This window comes from Thunnus thynnus, chromosome 12, assembly GCF_963924715.1.
Source record: "Thunnus thynnus chromosome 12, fThuThy2.1, whole genome shotgun sequence".
Lineage (NCBI taxonomy): Eukaryota > Metazoa > Chordata > Actinopteri > Scombriformes > Scombridae > Thunnus > Thunnus thynnus.
In genome coordinates this window covers 14,172,046-14,198,735 of record NC_089528.1, presented here as the reverse complement: position 1 = coordinate 14,198,735, position 26,690 = coordinate 14,172,046, and the positions used below count along the sequence as shown (strand labels likewise).

The following is a 26,690-nucleotide window of genomic DNA, read 5'->3' as shown; positions in this document are numbered from 1 at the left end:
GTGTGTGTGTGTATGTGTGTGTGTGTGTACGTAGACTGCACACAGGCTCACAGGATGTGTGTGTTTGTGTTAGCAGCAGTGGAGGTGTGTGGATGTTTGTGTGTGGACGTGAAGCTTTTTCTTTTTCCTTTTTTTTTTCAAGCGAATGACTCCCTTTCTCAATGACACTGAACGCCCTTGGTGAAAGGGCTTGTGGGGGCGGACTGTGGGGGTGACCACACAACATCACACACACTACCCTGACTCATTCACTTACGGTAATAATACGGCCATTGGAAGGGGAGAGGCGGCGTGGCTGTTACTCACTCCCACACAGAGTGCAAATTATACAGCTAGCCAATGAGTCCGGCTGGCTACTTGATTTGATTAAATGCTTGCTGCATACAGTGATGTTTTTTTTTTTACAGGTACTGTTATTGTGAGGTTAAGCCAGTGTGTTGGAAAACATTAAAGAGGTTGGGTGAAGAACAAAGATGTAAAAGATGTGACGGTAGTAAAGAGTGTAGTCAGGAGAGGAGCTTTAGTGAACACATACTGTAAGAAGAGATATGCATAGAAAACACAATCTAACTGATCTAACTTCTAACTTCAGAAAGTAAATGTGGCATGAGCAGTTTGTGGGGATGTTTTAAATGACACCTCTGTGTTTGTCAGCACATCATAAACAGTGAAAAAACATTAGCCTACACCGTGGACCGTGGAATTATTATTTTAATTTATAAGAAATTGCTATGTATTTCCCACTGGAACATACTGTAAGTACAAAATACGAACGATCGAGTGTCACAATATCTAATAAGTTATTCATGAACTTGTTAGGGCTACTTTAAAGGGTCAGTTCACACAAAATGACAAAGAAAGACATTATATCACTTATCTAGCCATTTAGAATACTTTTGGTTTTATTTGGCACAGTTTTGAGATAGAACAGGGAGGAGTACACTCTACACTTCCTTAATATTAAAAATCCTTGAAGGTGTTACCAGAATGCTACTAGAATTCACATATTAGGCAAGTGCTCACAAATTTACCTCTTACATTTCACTTTTTAGTAAATGATTGGCAATAGTCCATTATACACAGGGACATTTCTTTAAAAAATGTATAAAATGATTAATTGATTATCAAAATAGTTGCTGATTAATCATCTGTTGATCAACTAATTGTTGCGGCTCTAGAGTTTTGTTTTCAGTGCTTACAGCATTGCATTTCAAATTTTAACAACCACATCACTTTCCAGAAATAATGTCCCCATTAAGTGGTTTTAATTTGACTATTTGAAAGCTCCAGTCCACATCTGAGTGCACATTATCTTTTCTCCCCAACCAGTCCACATACAGCATTGCAGCCAGGCGTGAGTGCCTGCAGATGCGTTTGGAGTGTCAGTGGGTGTTGCTGTGGGTGTGTGTGTGTGTACGAACTGAAACATGAAGGCCTCTCACGTCAACAACCATATATAATACACTTAAAAAAACTGGTACATTAAACTGCATTGGTACAGCATGTGTGAGTGAATTATCTTCATATAGGCTTTCATGAACCTGAAAGTCAATTTGTTTTATGCTACAAGCACAAGATCCTAACAAATCTGTGTGTGTGTGTCTGTTGAGGCGAGTGAATATATTGGTGATTTGAATTCACACAGCCACCTCTATTTGCACTGCACCCTCCTGCATCACATTACCCTCCCTCCCCTCTCTCTCACCTCTTCTCCCTTCCTCCCTGTCCCTGGCAGAGAGGAGGAGGAGGAGGAGGAGGAAGAAGGAAGAGTGGCTGGTGAGAGTTGCATCTGCAGCCAAAGTCGGCTCTCAAGAGCTGAAGTGTCATCCTGTAGCTCGCTGTGCATTTCTCACAAAGACATTATGTCGACCTCAAAGAAGGGTCGTGTAAGTGCATTTGGAGTCGCACTGCTCATAGGTCATGAATACCAAGAGACAAGCTTCCCTTGCTGTGACAATTGCTGCACAAAAAGTCACTTTCCATTGGCCTTTTGTACAGTTGAATCTGTGATTCCAGCGACAGGCTTTGTCCTAAACAATCAACGTGTTAGATGTGAAAATAACAGCTATTACTCTGTGTAAAGACTTGAAGAAGCTTTGAGAGAGTGACCTGATTTCATGGTGCTCATACAGGGTTGAACAAATGACTAAATGAGCAATACAGATGCAGGATGCAGGGACACTGGAGCACTTATGGACCTGCTGTTAAGCCAAGAGTGACATAGCCTGAGGCACTTCAGTTATGTTTGAACCTGATCAAAATGATCCACTTCAATCATCGATGACTTGAGTATAAAACAGCATATTTTTCCCTTCCTCAATTAGATAATTGGCAAAGATTGGGCAAAATGAGGACACACTTGGATCCAATTGCTCAGCCTATTCAGTCATGGATGCATGTGTGTAAATATGTAGTGCAGCATGAATACAAATTCACCCCTGATCACATAGGACTAGTAAACTGTACATAACTAACTTTGTGCATATAGCAGAATAAACCTTCCAGCCACAGTTTAACAACCTGTGTCCAAGGTTCTGAAAACTGTACTAATCTAATACTGCACACTAATGAACACATATGCAAATGACCAACATTTAGACATTAAATTATACTGTTAACTTAATGTGTAGAACTGTGCAGATGCAGTGCTTTTATCTAAAGGATTTTGTGCCTGTTTGTGTCAGAGAGGGAGAGGGAGAGCAGGGAAAGCCCTGTCAGCGAGGTAATGGCACTCTGTGTGCGTCATTGATGTCCCAGTGCATTTAGCTCTCTGCAATGACGCACTGTTGCTGCAAGCCTGCGGTAGTAAGGAAGAGTTATGTACTTCAATCACCTGTGAAGAGGTGTGATGCTGTGCATATTTTGGGGTCTGGATATGAATCTCCAATAGAATGAAGCTCTACAGCAGCAGACACAGATTGACTGGTTTCAGTTAATTTACAGAGTGTACATTGAGATGTAAACAGTGTACTGAATGGACCAATGCCCAGTTTAAATCCACTATCCGAGGCATGCTCATTTTGAAGTCTTCTTTATATGTGCTCTGCTGCTGCACTGTGTGGCCGATATAGTAAACATCAAACACAATACAACTGTGTCCTAATTTCATACCACATACTCTACTATTTCTTAACAGTTTGTACTTCATGCTAAGAAATTGCTTAGAAGAAATTAACAGAAAATGGCACAACATGCACCAAAGGATTTCAATCAAGTAGTGACTTCAGAATGCTACTGCCATTAACCTCCGAGGAGAAAGAAAATGGTTTCTCCAAATACTTAAAGCAGCTATAATCAATAGTTTTACATTAATGATGGATCACATGACTATGTGTATGTAAAAGTTATCACTCATAGTGACAAACCGACAGAGAATTATAACTCAACTCTACAGTCCCGCTCAACTCTGCTGAGCATTTTAGTGTCTTTCAGCTCAGTGTTTTGGTTTTATAGCCTCCAACTTTACTGTTTTTGGTACACTCATCAGTTTTGACAAAAAAAGCCCAAAAAACCTCTGATGAACCTACTTTACACTACTTTCTTAGCACCAAACAGTAGACACACAAAGTTGGTGACTAGTTGAACATTGTGGAGCATTTAGCTGGTTAAGAGCCACATATTTCCTTCAGGATTTAGTCAATACTAAACAGAGCTAAAAGGAAGAGTAAATATTGGCCTTACTTTCATCAGGTGGGCACATACATCACTCTGAATTAATGCTATTGTTGCTCTGTATCAGCTGAATCCCTAAAAAATGGACAAATTTGCCATATTAACTTAAAAGGTGATTACAATGTTTACAGCTTGTTTGCACAGCCCCCCAAGTGTCCAAAAATCTGTTAAAGCACATTAATACTTCATTTTTAGTTTTTCAACATGTTCCCTGGAGCTTTCTCACCACTCATGAATTTTCTTCAGCTGTGAGTTGCTCCTCTATGTCCTACGTGAAGTGGCTTTGGCATTCACAGCATTTTTAAAATGTCATACTGTAGCAGGAAAGCGCACAGGTGTAACCAATACATTAATCATGACTGCATTAACATTGCACTTGCGTATCTTCCGTGTTATGCCTCCAAATCCCCTCGTCATCCTCCCCTCTAAGACCATTTCTGCGGCAAAGTCATTAAATACACTGATGTTTTTTTTTTGTTTGTTTGTTTGCGTGTGTATGTGTATGTGTGTCCAATAGGATTTTTAGGCGAGTGCTGGCTTTGTATGAGGCACTCTTACGTAATGCTGGTTGTAATGCTGCAGGCACAGACTAACAGACCTGCACCTCCACCTCTGCATCTTTATGTCAGCCTGCATTTCTGTGTGTCTCTTACAGCCTGACTGTCTGTGGATCTGTCTCTCTACATCCTAGTCTGTGTTACAGTATGTGCTTGAATATCCATCGACATATCTGCTAACGTTTTTGTCTGTCTGTCTTTGTGAGTCTCCGTTTGTCTGTCTCGTTGCACTGTTTGTGGACCTAACTCAGTCCAAGTCTTCAATCTTTGCTTTATTTTCTGGCTGTCTGTACATCTTCTCTCTCCATCTCTCACTTCTGATATAGCGTGCATAACAGAGTTAGTTCAGCTTGGTTGTGATATTCTTATGTAATACTCCATTTGCCTTTGCACTCTCCCCTGTTTCAAAGAAACACACACATACATCAGGGATGCACAGTTCTGAATAAAAAGGGAATCACTATTTTATTCATGTAGAATTTAGATTACCGTTTCCTCTCTCAATTTTTAACAGAAACCAGGTTTTAATAAAATGACTGCCTCTGTAATCTCTGTGGGTTTATGGGAGCTTGTCTGGTATGATGACACGCCGTTTAAGGTTCCTTTTTATGTTTGTATAGATTGACAGCAGGGATTTTCTGGTTATATTTTTGTGGTTTTCATAGTACATATTCTATTATGTGGTGACTTTTCAGGTGGTTGTATACTGTAAATTGTGGCGATGTGCAGTTTTGCAACAATCTCACACACACAGCATAGTCTTGTTGAACCAACTCAGGAACGGGAGGAGCGCTTGGTTCAAAGCAAAGGACCTCCCTGCTAATTCAAGTACTGCAGGATCACTGTCATGTAAGAATGAAATTTCATAATAACATTAAGGTAGGAATCACAATTGGCATTTTTCTATGATTAATTGTGCAGCCCTTACACACAAATTCAGGAGACACACATTTGATCATTCGTCCTACGATCTCCAACATGAGGAGTCAGAGAGGAATCTACGTCCTGCTGTATTGAATGCATCCAACCCCTGACCAATGAGTCTGTAAATGTTGATATGAGATACTACTTCAGTGTTACTGTATAGCCTAGCCAGAAGTGTCTTTGAGCTGCTATAATCCAATAAACAGATAAAATGTTACATTTCTTGTTGAACATGACAATGGTCAAGCAAACAGACCTGGTCGCAGTTACATGAGCCAAAGTTTTGCTCACTGAAATCCGAATGATGATTCCTAGAGAAGAGTTTGCATGGTTTAAATGCTCTGCAGGCAGTGCTGTGGCACTGTTATTGGTTTCATGCTGTGGTTTCTATTGATTAAACTGTTTTAATTACTCCTACAGTTATTAAGAAAAACTTCCGGATTCCTAGAACCTATTTAACGTTATGTTGTTGGCATGCACAGATGTAATAGTAGGTAATTGGAAGTAGATTTTTTCAAACTGATAAAAATGAGTGAATTTCCTTCAAAGTCACCCGGTTATTAAATTTACATGAGCCTTTATGTACTGATTGAACTCTTATTATTAGTGGAATAAAAGGCTCCATGTAAATGCAGCAATGCACTGACCTGCAACCCATGCCATGCTTGATAAGAATCCATGAACGAGTAGCAATGAAACTAATCCCTCGAGAACGATTACTCTCAGTGCTTCTCTGCATTGTCTGTATATATTACTGTGGCTATTGGTGCTTGGATGAACTGACCAGAAAGCAAAATGAGGGCGTTCAGTGAGACAATTTAAAGAATAGGAAGGAAGGAAGGGCGAAAGGAGGTATGTGTGTGTGTGAGAGAGAGATTGAATTGATTGGTGGTTAGAAGCGAATCAGTACTCTGGCTCGCTGAAAGCCACCTGTCCCCCCAGTTTCATCACTGCACATCACTGACTTCAACTGGCCTGAGCCTCCTCTGCTCCCTGTGCCGCCGGGCCTGCGGTGCCCTGTTGTTGCAATCATTACCAGAAAAGGCTGTGCAATAATTAGTATATAATTGCAAAAATAAAATGATTTCACATTAATTGATAATAAAAATATTCATTAGTTACTGCCCTGTGTAATGCAAAGTTAATAAACACATACTGTGATAGGAGATTTTATCCTTATGGCCCACCACTTTAATTGGATGTCCGAGTCACAGAGAACACATAAACAAAAGCTAGTAACTGGAGCTTGAAGTATTGACATTTCCCTGTTAGAGTGGAACATAATAATCGAAGCAGACGTGGAACGGTGCTCACGCTGTCTGTCATGGTCAAAGTGCATTGAGCTTTCAGCTTTACATGCCATTTATCGTGCTTTCCAGCTATCTCACAAAAAGCATTCACTGCAAAAAGAAGCAAGAAGAAGAATGTTAACACATCACTACTTGGCTGCTGTTAAATTACTCTGTTAATTGTGTCTGTGTTTAAGCATTACAGGGTAGTTACTTAAAAGGTACTTTGAGGAGGAGTCTCAGGTTTGGATAGAGGATTATTGTGTCCAGTGGTGCTAGGATTAACTAACACCATTAGAGCATAACAAACAACTGTGTGTATGCATGGCCTATATTAGCCTGTACAGGGAATCAGAGAGCAGATGGGTCTGCCACGGTTTGTAATGCTCTGTTCACTTAACTTGAGAACCGGGGCCTTGCATAGCCCCTGCCACACACACACACACACACACACACACACACACACACACACAAACACACGCACACAAATGAAGAAACCAAGAGCAACAAACCCACGAAGTTTGAGTCCAATGATCTGTTTATTGCAACACTCTCTGTCGAGACAATTCCTCCCGTCCACACAGTATTAAATCATGTTGGAATCAGTGAGAGTACTGACAGACAAACCCAAACCACCATTGCAGAGTCAGTTCCTCTGCCTGTTGCCATGGCTACCTCCTCCCCAAGACAATATTTATTTAAAAACATAATGTTATGCATTAATTTAACTGTTGAGCTCTAATAGAAAGGTGGTGTTCTTGTTTCTGTGTGTGAGATTAATGAGTGGGAGAGACAACAAGTACCACACAATACAGTATGTCATATACTGTACAGTGTGTGAGCGTTGTAGTGACTCCACTGGGAGATGAAGGGCTTTACATATCACTTTATAATATCAGCTCTGTTCACTAAGCCCTGTAAGTTACTTTTGCTAAACCAAGGTCCTTGATTGCAGACAGAAACGGACAAAAACAGGTTTCAAGCCAGTGACAACGAAATGACGAAATGAAAACTGTCACTTGCAGATTTTGCTAGCAGAAGCGAGCTAGCTAATTAGGGTAACATTAGCGGGATCAGTTTGTTGTCTACCTCTGGCTGACCTCTAAATGTTTCCAGCTGACTCATTTTTAAAAGTGATTCTTGTCAAAGGGGTCTTAAATATGTACTTGATCTCAGCACACATGATATCGTGTGGAAATACTGAAGCTAAATCCAAAGCAAAAAGTCAGCAGCTGTGTAACATTAAATAGGGAAACAGCTTTGTTCTAACATTACTCTGTTTGGCTGCTTAGCTTATGTGCTTGTTCATATTTTCACTTTTATCATTAAAAGAAGTCTGTTTAGCAAATGTAATGCTATTTCAGGGATCATTGGATGTGGTTGCTGGGACGTAATCGTCCATAAAAGATAGATTCACAATTTTTCAAGCTTCTTAAAACAATAGTAAAGTATGTACATTGAAACAGATTTTGCTCGCTGTAATCATCCCTCCTGTTCATACTGACCATTAGAAGATCCCCTCCTAATGCGCTTACAATGTTAGTGATGGCGGACAAAATCCACAATCCTCGTTTTGAGCATAAATATATGTGAAATTTTATCTGAAGATAATATGAGGCTTCAGCCGTCTGAGTTAGTCGAATAAAGTTAGTAAAAAAAAATCCCTTTTTGTGTCTTGATGGACAGTGTTTTACTGTTAATCTGCATTGGAAGGATTGTAACAAAAATTTGGCATTAAAAAAAGTAGATAGATATTATATTTATTTGACTAATTTGGACAGCTGAAGCTTCATATTAGCTTCAAATAAACTTTTAAATACATTTATGTGCAGAAGGAGAGCTGTGGACTTTGCCCCCCATAACTTACACTGAAAGTGTATTATGAATTTCTTAATGGTCAGTATGAACTGGAGGAATGATCACAGCAAGAAAAACGTGTCAATGTCTGACTATTGTTTTAGTAGAGACTTGAAAAATTATGAACTTATCCTTCAAAGTCAATAAAAAGCAGGACAGAGCTGCTAACTTCATCCTTTGACTTGTACACCCATAAAGTAATGTAGTTAGTAAATGATGTGTTTCTTAGTCTTGTAAGTAACAATGGGTTACTTAGAGGTAGGCAGTTATAATTATAATTCAGGTCTGGTCATGCTAATGATCACATCTTATGTTAGAGCTCTAACTGCCATCAGATTAACAGACAGTTTAATTGATTGCTTACATGTTGGTTTTGTGATTTTTAGTCAAGAAACAGCTGTAAAAAAAAAAAAAAAACAGGCAAAACCCTCCAAACTCTTTGAATGCAGAGTATGGCTTTTACTACAGCACACAGCTTCGGCATGTGGAGAAAGCTTGACAGGCCTGCCGTGCCTAGTTACGGTTGCTAAGCTACGATTGGACAGTCACTGTTAAGGGAAGGGGGTTAGCGAACTGTCAGTTTACCTGCTAATGGGTTCACGAAAAAGAGGGGAAAAAAAAAGAAAGACAGAAACGAAGGAAGGAAGATTGGGAGAAAAGAGAGAGTTGAGCTGCAGATTTTCACAAATCCCACTGTTGGGAGACTTTCCAGACCTTGTGTTCCCATGCAGATTAAATCCAGCACACACACACACACACACACACACACACACACACACACACACACACACACACAGAGTACACATATTTAAACTATGTCACCCATCACACATAAACCCGAGCCGGCTGAGAGTGCGACGCATGCTGTCACGCTCTCCTTCAGGTCGGCTGTGTGTCCATACTTGTCCCAGCTGATGAGGTTTCCACAGTCCCTGTAACAAGACATAGCTCTTAGTTTAAAGAGCACAAGTCCCATTTGCCTGCTGTGCTGTGCATAATGCTCGGATAATAAATGCGGTTAATGTCACAGTATGCTGCTTATGAAGCTGATGAGTGCTCAGTCCATGACTATTTGATGATGAGAGAATCTGAGTGTCTCTGGTTTTTACACTGCGCAGTTACACTTTTGAAACACTGACACATCCACGGCGTCATCTCTCGTCTTTTGAGTCTTTGTTTTTCTAATTTTTCTCAGTATTCCTCATTCATGTAGATGATTTACTCTTGTGTGTGTAATCTTGCTGTGTACGTTTCTGTTCCTTTCTTTTTTAAGTTATGAGTAAAATGTCTTGCTTTTCACTTTCCTTCAACTGCTTTTTGACTCTTTCTCCTTTGCACTCTCTGCTGCTGCCTTCTCTTTTTTTTCTTCCTTTAAGAGGCTCCTCACGACTCATGGCAACTACTCTCACACCTCGCATCTCATGTCCTTTTCTTCCTCCTGTGCATGCTTTGGTCTGTTTCTATACCCGTCTACATGTATGTCTTTCTGTCTCTTCCTTTAGCACACAGTCTTTATGCTCTTTATCCCTGGCACCGACCTCTCCTCTGGAGTCTGTATCTCAGGTTACATAACACATAGATAGAGGTGGAGGGGAGGAGGGTGGTGGAAGTAAGGAAGAGGGGATGGAGGAGGGGAGGAAGATACACTGCTACTCTACTGAGAAGCCTGATGTTGGCATCTGTCTGAGCAATTGATGCTTGACATGACACAATCAGGGTCTTTTGAAAATTATAAACTGATCTGTGTGTGTATCTTCAGACTTTGTGGTTATTTGCATTTTATCAACACACTTGTTTTTTATGTAGGTGTTCAGATAATCTTCTCCTCCTCATAAGGCATGTTGTGTTTGTGTAAGCGTGTAGCCTTTGCCGTGAGTCTGGCTCATTTTCATCTTCAGGAGCAGACATCTGGACTGCTCGTCCTCTCCTCCCCCTTCTCCTCCTCCCTCTCTCATCCCCTCATCATCTCATCTCTATCATGATTACACTTTGCCTCGTTGACCTGCGATGATGTAACTACTTTTTGGCAGCAGACTTTGCCCTCACCCAGCATTATATTCTGCATCTTTCTGAGAACTGCCCCCCTCTCCGTCTCTGCCTCGCTCTCTGACCATTTTTAAGGACTTAATCTTGTTCCTAATGCATTTCAATGGCGGTGAGGGGAGGAGTGAACGAGATTGAAGGGGGGAGAGAATTCAGGAATGTTCCCAGATGATTTGGTGCTCCAGCTATGTAACTAAAAGACTTAAAAAAAGAAGAGTGGTGAGAAGTTGTGTGGAATCTGAATGTTGCTCCTGTTAATAAGAAAAGAGATGATGGCTAATTGCATTTAGCCGCTACCACAGCTTCTGTGTCACTTGCTATTGATTGCTATAGATAAGGATGAAATAAAATTAAATAACCCCACTCCCCTTTCCATTTTTTTCATTTATTATATTCAGAGGTAGAATTTAGATGTTGACAGTCACTCAACATGAAAACATATGTCAGACTCTCACTAATTTGGTATTACAGTGTCCCCCAGCTGAAGCAAACTCTGGATTTGTGTGGAATCACTTGTCGCTCATTGCGACTTCTTACCAAATGCGGCGTTTATTCTTACTTTGTCATCCAGGTATGTTTGGTGACGTAGGAATTGGAGTTGCAACGATTAGTCAATTTACAGAAAATTAATCGGCAACTACATTTTTCAAGCAAAAATGCCAAATGGTCACTGGTTCAAGGCTCTCAAATTTGAGAATTTGTCGCTTTTGTTGGTATTTTGGGGTTTAGGACTGTTGGTTTTACAAAATAAGACATTTGATGATGTCACTGTGGACTCCAGGATATTGCGTTGGGTATTTTTCACAATTTTCTGATGTTATAGACCAACTGATAAATCGATTAATTGTGATAAATTGTGAAAGTAATCACTAGTTAATTGTTGGTTGCAGTAGTAGCAATAGGCATTTGTTGACTTTGAGCATGTTCGTTCTGTCCCGACCTGTAGATTTAATCAAAAATGTTATTTATCATGTGTGTAAATTGTCTCAGAAGCTGGCAGATGTATAATCTTAATATTAATAGAAAGCAGGGTACTTTTTTTTACTGAGATTTGATTTATGGTAACATTATGATATATTGTACCTTAAATGTTTTTTAGTAATCCAATTTTCTAAACTTACTTAACTATTCTAGCTAAGTGAAATCAATACTTGATTTATCAATTTTGTGTATTTAATCAAAAAATATTATTTGATTCTACTTTTGATTCGCCCAATCCTGTATAGATGTTTCATTTTACTTGACTATCAAGGATGTAATCACAAGATTGTCATAGTCCTACAGTAAGTACCACTGTGAGTGAAGATCAGTGTATGATTGACAGTTTAAGAGACAGTTTGCAGGACGCTGTAATTGCTGTAGAAGTGGAATATCACAAATGAGATCTGAGATGTATCTTGACACTAATCTTAAAAACTGGTCTCCAAGTCGCCCATTAATTAAGCATGAATTATACATGATGCACCAAATGTTCAATTTATACTTGACAGTGACACCATTTATCCCAAAATGGAACAAAGGTGTATATACAGTACTTTGGGAAACTGTTACTGAATGTTAAACTTTAATTTTGGACCTTTTATATTTGATATACGACTATTTGATATAATTATGATATAGTGTATACTATATACTCCAATTAGTTTGTAATTTTATCACCTTTTTATTCACTGCAACGTCACAAAGAAACACACACATTGCTTTGTGAACACCTTCCCTGTCACCACTGTAATCCTACTCCCCAGCAGTCTCAACCTTAACATGACACAGTTCCTGGAGTGGTGTGAGCTCTGTCACAGATCAACCTCCTGGGCCAGGAAATGAGGTCCCATGTCATCAGAGGACTCTCAGTGTGTTGACCTCCACACAGGGACACAGCAGGATGACATCACCCTCTGCTCTGCTCACACATGCTGGCTCGGTTTACTGTTTAGTTTTTGAATCTGATTGTCATTGACTGCTAGACAGCTCTTGGCCTTGGCAACTCATAGTCTTTGCACACATATTCATGAATGACTGTTTGATTGCAGAGAGAAGATTGGCTGTTCAGCTGTTCGCCCACGAATGCTGATTTTAATCTGCATCCATTTGTGTGTGTGTGTGTGTGTGTGTTTGCACTTGCACATGTGTGAGTGTATTTGTATTACAGGCTTGTTGAGGGCAGGATGGGACTGAAGATGAAGGACTGCTGTTATGCTCTATTATGAAGGAGACTGGTTATTATAAAGCAAAGCTCTTTCATTTACGGACTTTTCAGGGCCAGTCTGAGCATTCATGTTTGTACTTAAGTGAAAAGTACTGTGTGACATACAGATGTAAAAAATGTTCAACATTGGCAGACAAAGTATGAAAAAGTATAACTCATACTCCAGGGATGGTAGTGTCTGTCCACCACTTTGGTTCAGACTGAAATATTTCTACAAATATTGGATGAACTACCATGAAAGTTAAGTACAGACGTTAATGGACTCATAATGACTTTGGTGATCTCTGACTGTTCATGGTTTTAGGCCTAATACCTGCAAATCTAGTGACATTCCCATCAGCCTCAGCTGTACTTGGTGTTTAGTACTAATTAGCAAATGTTAGCGTGCTGACGAACAAAACTTAGATGGTGAACATGGTTAACACTGTACCTGCTAAACACCACCATGTTAGCATTATTGTGAACAGCCTCACGGAGCAGGTAGCATGGCTGTAGACGCTTAATATCGTTAATGTTTTATGGCCCCCTGGTTGCCTGGAACCTTTAGCGGCTCTTTAGGCCCCTTTGCATGCTTCTTACGCTGGGCTCCACAAACATGTTCACCCACAAACCTCCTCAAGTGTGTAACTGGAACCAGCATGCAGACCCAGCAGATGCCTCTCACACTCTGAAACATCATGGTTTCTGTCCACTGTTCCTTGTCGATGATTGGGTTGTTCGTCTGTTGGACCCTTGACCCAATCACCTCCTCTTCAGTCTCCATCCAAAACATACAGTTATCAGATGACCAAGTATTTTTAAAGACAAGAAGAACAAAAAAGCAAGTAGGAAACAAGCAAACATGCTGTACCACAGTGACATACAGCCACTGTAAAAGTTCCTGCCTTCTCCTACAGTGGCCTTCATGTATGCTCGCTGTAGATTTGTCCACCGCACCTACCAGTGTTGGAGAGCAATGGCAACTTCTGCTCGGACAAGTGTATGACTCGGCGTGTATGTACACAATAATTGTTGCAGGCAGTGTGCACAGACCCGCAGAGGAGATCGTATGTAGGTTTCTGCAGGGAGCATGCTGAGAGCTTTTATTGACTTCTGCATCAACGTGGAGTAGTTGCGGGTATCTTTTGTCTAGAAATGTTCAAATTTGTGCACACCCTGCACAGGTTTCATACAGTTTAAGCAAAATAAAGACATAATTATTTTCATTTGGGTAGTTTTCTAGCTAGTATCTTGGCTATTACATTCAACTAATAAAAGGTGAGTTTCCGTTTGATTATTTAGCAATGGCTTGCAGTTAGCATTAGCTCTGCTCCTCAGGTTCACTTCAGGCACTTTCCCCTCCGGGATTATTTTCCTGTCTCGGTCGCGTTGCCATCACTCTCGCACCGCTTAGCCTTCTGGTAGAAAATATAAGGTCTTAGCATTACTGTCAGTTGCCTTAGAGAGTTGGATTTGTTTTCTGTGTTTCTGACAGAGAACCTGCTGTGGTTGGTCAACACCACCTATTGGTAGATTCACTTGACTCAATCCAGAAAATCCCATATTGTTTAATTTAAACAGATTAGCAGTGACGTGCACACACACACAGACACGCTCTGTTCAGTGAGTGTATCCTTATAGCTGTCCTCTTTTCAAAACAGTAACGTTGTGTGTGTGTGCACTGTGCACAGTAACATTAAATGTTAGCCTATGCATATAATATCAATCTAGATAATGTCACATATCTGGATTTCATACCAAGATCAATGTTGTTGAATCATTACAGCTAAATATTAGCAACCTGAATCAGCTGTATATTGAATCACTCCCTCATGAATTCATGATTATATTATGTAACTTTAAACAAATAAACATATTTATTTGTTGCATTTTCTTTTCCAAAGTTAGGACAGCAAAGTCAAGCCTGATGTTGCCTTACACATAAAAGAACGATCCCAGTCTCTTCCACTCAGTGAGGCATACAGCTTATTAATTAAACGCTGGTATCGGATCAGTTCTTGGTATCGGCTGATACACAAAGCAGGTATTGGTATTGGGACTGAAAAAGTCAGATCGGTGCATCCCTACCAGTAACACAACATGTTGGAATATAGTGGTAGAAATATTGTCTGTATATGTGGTGTGCATATACATATGTCTGTTATTGCATCACTTCTGTTTCAGCTGCTGTATTTCTCGTACTCATGTGCCCATGTGTGATTCAGATGTCTGTTTTCTGGTATTTTAGTAGGGATAATGTACCTCTTTATCAGCTCATGTTCAATGGTTCAGCAAATATTTCATAGCCTGAAAACAGTGGAGCCCCTCTTGCAACCTGCTGTCTATCTGGGCTGTGAGTGTGTGTTGATGCCTGTGTATGTATGTGTGTGTGTGTGTGTGTGTGTGTGTGTGTGTGAGTGAGAGAGTCAGGCAGTGGTAGCAGTGGGTCCAGGATCGGTGCCAGGCTCTTAGCCTTAGCTTGGCAGTGCCTTATCAGCACTCTCAAACAAGAGTGTGTGTTTGTGTGTGTGTGTGTGTGTTGAGACTTGGGACCTGTGCTGGCTCTCTCATGAAGTATGCAGTTGGAGTCAACGCTGCAGCAGAGATGCCTAATAGAGAAAGCAAGAGAGAGTTAGAGAAAGACTCTGAATACGTCATACCAGCGGCTCACTTCCAGCCTCTCTTCTCCCCTCTTTATCATTGCAATTACTTCTTTTCATGCTCGTCTATCTCAGCCTGCCCTTCTTCCGCATCTCTTCCCTTTCACTCTCTACCCCACCCACTAAATTCCTCCGCTCTTATCCTCATTCATAGCCCCAGCCATTCACATCCCTCGCTCTCCCAAATTTGAAAGTCATTCATACCTCTCTCAATCCCCTGCAGCCTGGAACACAGAAAGAGTTGTTCAGAGTGTCAGCAGCCCTCCTCTCACTGCAGGTAGCCTCAGAGCATCATGGATATTACCACAGTGACATTCACCACTTCCCTTGCAGTTCCTGTTCCTATGACCATATAAGTACTTCCTCTGTGCTGTGTGAGTGACATCACAGTGTTGGTCTGAGTTGAGCAGTTGCTGGAGGCACCAGTGAAAGGTCAGACATCCCCCTCCCCTTGTTGGGAGATACCAACCACATAACTTCCATGTCACTCACACACAGTCTGACTTCTCCTCATGTCCTCCTTCTCACCTCCTCCACTTCTTGTTTCTTGCTTTTTTCTCATGGACAAAGAACACCCAGTTCCTGCCAAACAGGAAGTGGTCCAGATTCAGATTCAGTGAGAACAGACCATTGTGTGTGTTTTCAGTGTGTATATCTCATGCTGCACATTCCGGTCCGGTCCAGTCCAGTTCTCAGTCACTGGAGCAGCAGATGCTTGCAAGACGACCTTCCTTTCTCCATCCTCTCTTAAAAAAATTGGAAGATATGAAGACAAAAACTGAATCACAAAATATAACCAAATAGTTTCCTTATGAAGTGTCAGACAAGCTGGTATACTGGATGAATCAAAGTGTGTGTGTGTCTGTCAAAGAGAGATGGAGAGTTGAAAACCAGAGGAGAGGATGAAGCATGCAGCATTAATCACCATCTTGATCCACCAGTCTGTCTCAGAGGCTGACTCACTCTCCGTTAGCAACTTCACTGCTATCAGCGGCTCACTGGTGGCCCGAAAAAAGACCGCAGCCACCATATCATGTCAGTACAAACTACAGTAACTATTTTGGAGCTGAAGCACAGTCAGAAAATCTACAATTCTGAAAAGACTGAACCTTTTTTTTTTTTGGATCGTATGTAGGGCAATGTGGAATCTGCACAAAGCTGCCATTGTGTTTTGAAGTACTATTTCCACACACATACATTTGTTTTGATATGTTTTGTTGTTGCATCATAAATTGTTAACACCTGCACCATTTCAGTGTAGAGGCAGACAGCAGGTGTAGCCATTTAGCTAGCTGACACAGATGTTAATAGGCTATCAATGAATGTCATTTAACGACTTAGTTTATGCACTGCCACACTGTATAAACAAGAGAGGTTACGTTTAATGCAGTTAAAACATGAACATAAAATGTTTGTTTTTTTAGTTAAATTTGTATTCATGGAAACTGACTGACAAGCCTATCAAAGTTGGTATTCACTGGCAGGTTGATCAAGAGCCCAGTATCCTCTTACTGCCAACCAGTTAGTATGGGATTGCGTGGACACAGTGTGACCATGTCGTTATGAAGTTTGGATTTGGGTTTATGGTTTGCCTCCATTTTTGGCATGTATTAGAGCCAGAAAATCCTAACTTTAAGGAGTCATACTATAACTACATTTAATAGTAGTGTGTATATATTAATTTAACCAATGATTTTAACCAATTTAACCAATGTGATTTATTCTTTATTAGGCTACAACTTACATTTATTATTAACAATATCTTAACAAGCAAATAATTATTCCGTTGATTTCTGCAGCTATGATGACGATTGACAAATATTTTCAGCTGTAGGTTCTAATTGCATGAGTCGCCCAAACTATAAAAAGATGATTATGCTTTATACAAATGTATCTTGCGTGATACTATGTAAACCACTATTAATACAAGTTTCATTAATACAAGAAATGCAATTTAAATCAGAATTGGTTAGAAAAATCACTGTTAGACATTTTCTTCAAATCATTCTGCTTGTACAGTCTACTTTTTAGTTGATAAAGAAATCTGTATTCCAGCAAAACCATTTCATGATAATGTGCAGCACATCCATCTAGAATCAAGTCAAAGATTATACAAACTAAATGTGATGCTGAATGATTGAGGGGGGCTCAGAGTGTTTCGTGACACTGTGTGAGCTCTTGTCAGAGGACACAGAATTTCTAGCAGCGCCGCTGATTCAGACCTCAGAAACGGATCAGACTATGACACAATGACACTGCAGAGAGACATGCCATTTCCTCCTGCAGGGATCAATATGCTTGGTCAGCCATAAAGCTCCCACACTGGGCCTGCCCTCATCTGTAAAACTGGATCCATACTGCATAATCACACCAAGGTCAGACAACAGAGCCATTTACATATAGACGCAGGCACCTTGAACTGACAAACTCGCCTGCCAACCAGGCAGAAAATTAACCAGTCAAGTTTGAGCCACTGTGTGTGTGTGTGTGTCTGTGTGTGTGTGTGTTTAAAACTTCAGAATACCTGTGCTTTTTCGGCCATTTCATCTTGTCACAGACGTGGTCTTGGTAGGTGGCTAATTGAAAATGCCTACTGCTGTTACCTTCTCTTTCCCCTCTACACAATATCGTGTGTGTGCGTGTCTGTGTGCGCGTGTTTATTTGTGTGTTTGTGTTCTTGTTCACAGCGTGTGTCAGACTATCCACCAACATTCACACTCACCGGGAACACAGATTTTGCCAAGTTTTGGCCTCATTTATATCTTACCTCAAACTAATGTAGAAAAGCCCACACAGTTTTTCCTGAGAGGCTTTCTGACAGGACAAAGTCATTGTAACATCTCTCTTATTATGCTGGTTATCATGAAATCACCTTCAGAGTGTTATGTCATACACTTAGTCTCCCTGACTTTGCCTAATCAGTACTGTTATCATGCGCTGTGTTTTCCTGCTGAGGCAGTCTGCACCAAATCCTTGTTACACGCAGCTACAAGGAAGTATCTGACAGTGACGGTAATGTCTCTGAGTCGTCTTCCTGAGCTTCATAAAGTGTGTTACTGTAGTGGGGAACGTTTGGGGTGTGAAAGAAAAAAGAGCTGCTTTTTTCTCTAACTTGATGTTTACTGTATGTGTGTACAGCGTTAAGACACAGTACAGGTGAGGTGGATTGATCACAGATTAAAGGGAGCCGAAAAATGATTCCTGTAAACTTAATTGAGCATGCTTCAGTTTTTTGCTGAATCACGACCTTCCTCTCTGCTGCTACACCACCACCACCAGCGACTGACTGACAGGTTAAAACGCTGCCAGTAAAGGAGAACAAACAGTACAGGAGGAGTGTGGTGTTACACACAAAAACACACACAGGAACATACTTTCTTGCTAGAACAGCCTGACGGAAAAATAAATATTGGTACGTCTGTAACTGACTCAGCGTGGCTTTAATGAATATCAAGTGAGAGGGGAAAGCTGTTGACAGACACAGCTGTTAATGCAAGTGTGCAAGCAAACAGACCCGGACACGCTTCTCCAGGGCTCTGCGACTCATGTTGGTAGTATGACCCGAATAGAGCTGTAGATTTTTTTCCACTGAAGTGATTAGACAGCAGGTTATTGAAACTGATTGAGGGAGCTGGTAATGGGTTTGACCTTGGGGTGAAATACCAGTTTATTTTCATAATGTGCGCCCCTCTCGTGCCAAATTTATCATACAGTTGGAATACTTGTGCTGCATCCTACCATGAGAAACTGCAAGCATGGTGCTGGCGATTTTCCATATGATGGGTGTGGCACGGTGAAAAGTTACAGTTACCTCAGTGATGTGTTGGAGGTTTGGTCTTCATCCAGACTGTAGCGAGAGACTAATTAAGCTACAGACATACAGACATGAGACAAATTACAGAAAAACCTGATTAAGTGGAGAAGGTTATTGAATGCAAATGACCAGAAGTTGGAGCACTTCCAAGGCTTAGATGGGAATGAAACTCTCTTGGTTGATTCATCACTGCAAAATATGAGCAACTGTGTTAGAAAATATCTGGTTCTTTGATTTAAAAAGTCAGAGTTACAACCCTTTGTATATAAAAACATAAGAAGAAAAGTTAACTACAACTCCCAAGATGCATTTCAGTAAGAAATGTCCAGTCCATAAGCCTAAAATTCTTTTACATGTGCAACTATCATTGAGCGGAAGCTAAAGATTATGCTGTGTGGGACATTTTTGGATGAGTTCAGCGACTATGGCAAAGTGCTTCGTCCACAGCTGCAGAGACAAAGTGTTTTGAATTTGCATCAGCTCTGCTTTTGCTCGTCCGACTGACGGCTGAGGATCATGGGTACGGTAGTATTTTGATCCACCCGCCATGCCAAACTGACAGAAAAAAAACATGATTTCTCAGAAACAAAGTTGAAATAATTGAAACACACAGCGATGACAAAAACCAATAGTATTGTTACATTATCTTGGAGACTCCCATGTTTCTATGTTTAGGGACATTGAGGATGTCATTCAACGAAAAGTTACAGAGGGGGAGAGACTTCGAGAACCAGCATCTCCTCAGACTTCACATTTCTATGAGAGGTGACAGAATGGTTTGGTGAGTAAGAAGAATATGTGAATCATATGCTATGACAGATCTATGACCAGATCTTAACTCAATAGATTACCTGCAGAAGGTTTTGGTGTGAGATATAGAATCAACGCTGTTCTGGCAGCACAACACCTTACTGAGACACTTCATGTATGTTTTTTTCCTTAGTTTGTCATCCATCTGTATTTGTGACTAAGGATGCCAGGATATTGTGATGAGTGTACTTTGATATGCAGCGTGGGGTATTGATGGATCTAAGAGAGTTTTGTGCAGCCACTTCAGTGGGATGAAAACTGGGAGTGAGAGAGATGAGCACAATAGCCACTAGACGTGCTGTATAAATAGTTAATTGTGATCGCAGTTACTGATCTGCTTTTTTCATTGTATCATTATTTATCATTGTAAGGGAGATCATTTGTTGTCATTGTTCCTGGAATTACAACGGCTCACAACATCATCCTCAACAAGGACCTGATCTGCAGTGACACACCTGACTCATGCTGTGAGTGTGTGTGTGTATGTGTGTGTGTGTGTGTGTGTGTGTGCCCCTGCTAGTTCTTCAGTTACACAGCAAGGGCAGATCAAATTGCATCATTTGGGCTCTGTACAACACACTCCTTCTGTCAGTTTCTCTCTCTCTCTCCTACTCATGTCACCCCTTTGCTCCTAGCTCGCCCACTTAGTCTGACAGCTGCCCACCCTTCATGGATAGAGCACTTTTTAGTGCTCTATTACTTACGATGGATAGAGCACTTTTTAGTGCTCTATCCATCGTACTTGATGTCCAGACTTTCACCACAGCACAGTAGTTTTTTTTCCGGCATTCGTTTGACCCTGCTGAGGACAGAGAGAGGTGCAACGCAGACAGTTTTGCAGCTTCCACAGTTGAGCGTTTTGTTTTGTTTTTTCTTTTTTTGTTAAGCAGAGGGTGAAGCATAAAGCACTCAGCTTTCCTTTTACAAAAAAAATTATGTGCAGCAAATGCTTGACTCGTGGTATTGTATGAAATCTGGCAGAGAAGGTAACAAGGCATAAATAGTGTTATAAAGAGGGTGGTGGGTGGCTTTCAATAACTGTTAGTTCTGGCTAAAAAGAGAGAAAAGATGGCTCTCTCTTCCCGTTGCTATTTACTAAGCCCCCGTTCCTGGTGCCTGTTGGTGTTTTGGATCCGAGAGAAGCTTTAGGCTCGATGCCACAACAAAGAGGCAGATTCATACAATGGAGTCCTTCCAAAAGTCCTCCATCACTCACACACACACATACACATATATACACACAGGCTCACACTCCATCAAACAGTCACACTGTCACGGGCACACGCTTAATTATTCAGTCACTAATTATCTCGTATACCCGGTTATGTAACTGAGGTTGCTTTGTGAGTGGAGGGGGGGAGAAGAGACTCGTGAGGAGAAGTTGCCGGAAGAGTCGAGCTTTTGAGAGAATTTCATTTGGCCTCACTGCTGATGCAACTTCACCAGAGCATCTGAAACTGCTTGAAAAACATAAAAATAGAGAATATCTTTATCTGGTGTAAAATGGTGACAGAGAGGGAAAACGCACACTGAAACACACAGCGGCTTGTGTATTTAAATATACCTTCATCTTAAGTGGATGCTGGTCGATGATGTATGTACGAAATGTGATAGAGAAAGACATTGAGATTAGGAGAAAGGATTTAGGTGTATATCGAGTGAGAGATTCTCAGCTCCATGGAGACGAGGCTGGTTTCTCTCCTTCCTTTTCTCCTTCAACTCCCCTTTTCTCTCCCTTATCTTGCTCTAGTATTGTGTCGATTCTCCTGTCTGTCTTTTTTCCCCTCTTTTTTTTGGCCACATTTGCTCTGTCTCAAATGATTTTTCCACTTCTTTCATTGCTTTCTTTGACTCACCATTTCTTTTTGAACTCTTTTCCTTTTCATGACTCCTCTTCCATCCTCACTGTTATTTTTGTTACCCCATGTGTGTCCTCTCTCCTCTGGTAGCTCATCTTCTTCTGTTCTTTCTACCTCTATCTGCTGTACTCTCCTCTCTTCCTGAGTCTTCTCCACTCTCATTCCTCCGTCTCTGTGTTAAGATGAATAAGCTGCACAAAATTATGCATTTTTAATAGGAAACTCAGCTGAAAGTTTTTAAACAGATCAATAAAGGGGTCAGTATGCTTCAAACGAAGAGCTTCAAATAAACCCCACTCTTCAGCTTTCTGATTTCAGAGGTGGGAGCCGCGTCCAACAATTTTGGTAACTTCCAACAATCTAACAACAATCTGACAAACACTGTCACTTCATGCAGTGGTTGGCCAGGTGTACAGGGTGGGAAAGTGAGCTCTCAAGCTCTCTTTTTTTTCCTATCACAAGTTGTGATAGGAAATGTGAAATGTGTGTTATCTCCATTTATCCAATGCATCATGGCTCAGTCATTTTTTATTACGCCAGGCTTTTTGTCTTGTCTTTGATTGTGGTCATTTGGAACTGCTTTATATACCTTTTGGTTTCTCTACTTTGCTTTAAGATGTGGTCGGCCCATTTAAGCACACTGCAGACTTCAGATACTATAGGTCAAATAGATTTTAAAATAGGTAATTTGTGTGTGTTTGTGTAAATGTCAACAAACAGTTATGCCTAATTAATCAGATAACGGGACCATAACTTAGAGGGAAAATAACAAGATGTAATTGGTTAAAACAAGGCCCAGCGTGATACTGTCTACTGTCATCATTGTCATGGTGCGCACACACAAACACAGACACACGTGCAGGCTTCTTGTGACCTGACATAACCACTCAAAGTCAGACTTTATCACACTTTATGCACAAAACTGCATCAACAGCCGTGGAAAAATTCTTCAGTTTCTCTTGGAAGAAACATGATGGGCTGCTTTGGGCTTGACTGATGTTTTTATTGGAGTTGCTGCCATTTTTGTAGCAGCTTGATAGAAATAAACTTACTTAAAGTCACATTTTCTTTTTTTTTTAAAGGTTAACACACAAGTCAACACATTCAACCATACAAACATATACTTACTTACATCCACATCATTAATGCGTGTAAACACACAAACAAACCCGTCTCCACTCGGGCGCTTTTCATTTGTTGACATTTACAGTTGTTGCAGCTGAACTTTGTGAAGCGTCACCGTGGCATCAGTTTACCTCGGGCTAGCCCGGAGCTCGCAGGGTGAGCGGGGGCAGCGAGCTCGCTGTTGTTGCTAGAGCACATCACCTTTCATCAGCACTGGCCACAGTCCCCATCCTTGATGTGTCTAAATCAATCTGGGATGCTAATACATGCCCTACATGCCTCTGACATCATGGAGTTTCCACTGCTGGGTCTGGCTCTCCTCAGAGATAGCAGCTTTGATATTTCACCCCACTGGCACTCTCACAGGGGTTCCCCACCCACCACCCCTCCTGACCATATATGGACTCTAGAGAGTCGCTGTCTATGCGGAAGGAGGTCATTTGATAGCTCAAAGGTCAAATCTGCAACAGTTAATGTCGAGTAAGAGTCAAGAAACTGAACTGGAAATGAATGGAATGACTATAAAGGAAGCTTTAATCTTACTTGGCGTTTCTGGTGTGCAGATGGGCTGGTGTTGCATTGCAAATTGGGATGCGATTATGTGGTTTTGGACACATTTTTGAACACAGTATGGATATCCAGATATTCTGAGCAGCAGTCTCTTAATGGAAATTAAGATTATGCAAGCATTTCATTTCATGATCAGTTTTGTCTTACATTCACTAACGCACCCTCTCCAGTAATACAACTGCATACTCTTGTGCTATAAATGAGGCAAACACTATGTAGAAGTGTTGAATGGCATTATTCATTGTAGAAGGCAGGTGTCAATTATACTTTTAAAAGAGTTCTGCTATTTGCAAAACTGTCTTTTCTATTTTCATCTTTGTATGACATAAACTTTATGGATTGAATTAAGAACTAACTCTTCAGTGTCAGGAAAATACTTGCTTTTTTCCCTGGTGTTTGGTAGGCTGACCATGTGCAAACAGCAGATGCCATGATATTCCAGTGGATTATCTCAGAGGTTTCCTTTCCTGCGGGGTAAGAAGTCTCCCCACTGTGAGAGTCACATGTTGAGGTTTTTCTTGAATATCAAAGGGTTTGTCAGGTCAGTCATGCAACTTGATACCATTGTTGGATCAAGCATCTCTCAGACAGCAGAAAGGAACCACATCCATGTTTGGCCAACATTCCTCTCTGCATTAGCAGCTCATCGTCTTCTTTTCCTATTTAAAAAAAAAAAAATTATGCAGAATTTCCTGTGTAAATGGACACAGAGAAACAACACTTTACTGATGATTTATGTTCACTGCAGTTTGTTTTTGCTGAGTGCAGTAAGTAAATAACTTATATAGCACCTTTATAGAGCAGATACGTCACAAAGTGCTTCACAGATGAAATACAGCATAAACATGCAAACAGACACAAAACACAATAAAACAAAAATTATTAGAAAATGGAAAAATTACACAGAGGCAAGTCTGAACAAATGAGTCTTGAGCTGCTTTGTAAAGGTGTCCACAGTGTCCACAGTGTCCACAGATCTTAAGTCCAAAGGGAGAGAGTTCCAAAGTTTAGGAGCCACAACCCCAAAGCAAAGTCAAAGCACAGTCTCATTTAATTTTAAGCCTAGATCAAGGAACAACCAGCAAACCCTGATCAGAGGACCTTAGTAGATCTCTAATGTAAACAGGTGCATGACCATGCAGAGCTCTATAGGTGATCACCAGAACTTTGAATTGGCTTCTGAATTTGATGGGGAGCCAGTGAAGAGCAATCAGAATTGGTGTCACATGTGACCTTTTGGAGGACCTGGTCAAGAGTTTAGCAGCAGCTTGTCGGACCACTTGTAAACGATCCAGGGATGTTTTGTTGAGGCAGGTGAAAAGAGAGTTACATTAGTTAAGACAGGATGATATAAAAGCATGAATTAACATTTCTATCTCTGCTTGAGACATAATGGGGCCTCAGTTTTGCAATGTCTCTCAGCTGGAAAAAACAAGAGCAAATCAGACAGTTGACATGTTGGTCCAGAGTCAGAGCCTGGTCCATACTGACACCTAGATTTCTTATGATGGATTTAACCAACGAGGCAACAGACCCAAGACCATCCCTTATCCTAGGGACAAGACTAGGAGGGGCAGAGTGGTATGATACTTTTTAAGACCGGGTCTCAAATTTTCCATCACACACACACACACAAACACACGCACACTCACACAGCCAGCAGAAGGAGGTGATATGACACCTCTAACTTTAGTCTGCCGCTCTGGATAATCCAGTTAGGATGTGCTCTCTGGCTATCAGGAGGTTTTTAGCTTCCTCTGCTTCCAGCTGGAGGAAAAAAAACAGACTCCAGGCTCCAGACTGGCCTGGAGTGGTCTGGTATCCTGAATAAACATCAGTCACATAAACACACATGGTTCATACACCCTGGGATCTCCCCACACACATGCAAACACGAAGCACACTCTGTCTGCTTTGGAGTTGCAGCAATGTAGGCCTATTTCTTTGTCTGTGTCTGTGTGCGTGTGTGTGTGTGTGTGTGTGTGTGTGTGTATAAAGATCAGAGGTTGTGGGGGGCACCACCTGATGTCACAGAGACAAAATGGGAGTAGTGTCTTTGATGACAGCCTGGCAACTATAATTATCGTGACAACCCCTAGGAATGAGCCGTCATGTGACACCCCTTCCTCGGAGCCGAGTGCATGGAAAAAGAAAACACACACACATAGCTGTGTCAGCGGGGAGAGCCCTTTGGAAACAATGTCTGGCGTGCTTGGGGATTTGAGAGAGGAGTGCAGCAGTGATTTAACCCACTCTGCAGAGCACCAAACGTGGGCATGAAATGAGACCGCAGACCCTCATTTTTGACCATAAACTGACCAGTGATGCCACCATTTTTCATGATGTCTCTGACCTTTTTTTTAAGATGGAAGGAATCTCCAATGTTCCACAGACTCACAGCTTGTTTGTCGAGTTGCCTCCCCCTCCACACAACATGTATTTCCAAAGCTGCAGCTTGTTTTTGGCACCTATAACGGGAGCTTAAAGTTATCTAAAATAACCTGTTGAGCCTGTGTAATTCAACTCTGATGCATTCTCTCATATTCCAGCCATCCATAAAGAAAGTGCTCAACTATTTGAGTGTGACAAGCAGCACTGACATATTTTCTCCCTTGTTTTGAAGCCAACGTTACTGGGAGAGCCATCAGGGGACAGCACAGCTCCAGCCCTCTGATGTCCGACACACACACACACACACACACACTTGCATTCACAAGCAGCTAAAACACTCTGATATCACTGGTGGAGTGTATTTAGGAAAATGGGAGTCTACTACTTTGTTTGGCACATGGTTTTCTTTCTCCACAATGTTTTTATGTATCTGTGGCTACGCTTCCTACTCTCCTTGTCACGTTTCTGTCCTTTTCGAACAGCTGTTGCCTTTCAGTTGTTGGATGTATGTCTGTATGTGAGAATTTATGCCTGCTATGATTGTGCAACACAAGTTTTATTCAGCATGAACTGCACACATGCACACAACCAAAATACACACGCATACACACATACATGGAGCTTTTGGAGGCTGGTAATTATGGAAGCAGTAAGGTGATAACAAGCGCCAGCCACACATTTGCAGCAGAGGTGTCAATGCCAACGTGCTGCCGGAAGTCACAGCCCCACCTATCACATGCTCTCCTTCCCCAGGCAGATACTGTACCATTAAACACAAATGTACATGCACACACGCTAACTTTAATAAGTACAAGATAAAATGACCATTTCTTGCGCTAACGTACATGATCTTGACTTTGTGCCTCAACATGGTGCATATGTCTTCCTCCTCCTCTTTCCCTCTTTTTTTTTTTTTGCCTGTCGGCCTCCTCCT

General features: G+C 41.1%; 1 protein-coding gene across 1 annotated transcript in view; it reads left to right on the top strand.

Annotated features, from left to right (window-relative positions):
* The window catches only part of ece2a (endothelin converting enzyme 2a), a 77,959-nt gene that overhangs the window by 11,504 nt on the left and 39,765 nt on the right, over positions 1 to 26,690 (top strand). The window lies entirely within an intron of this gene.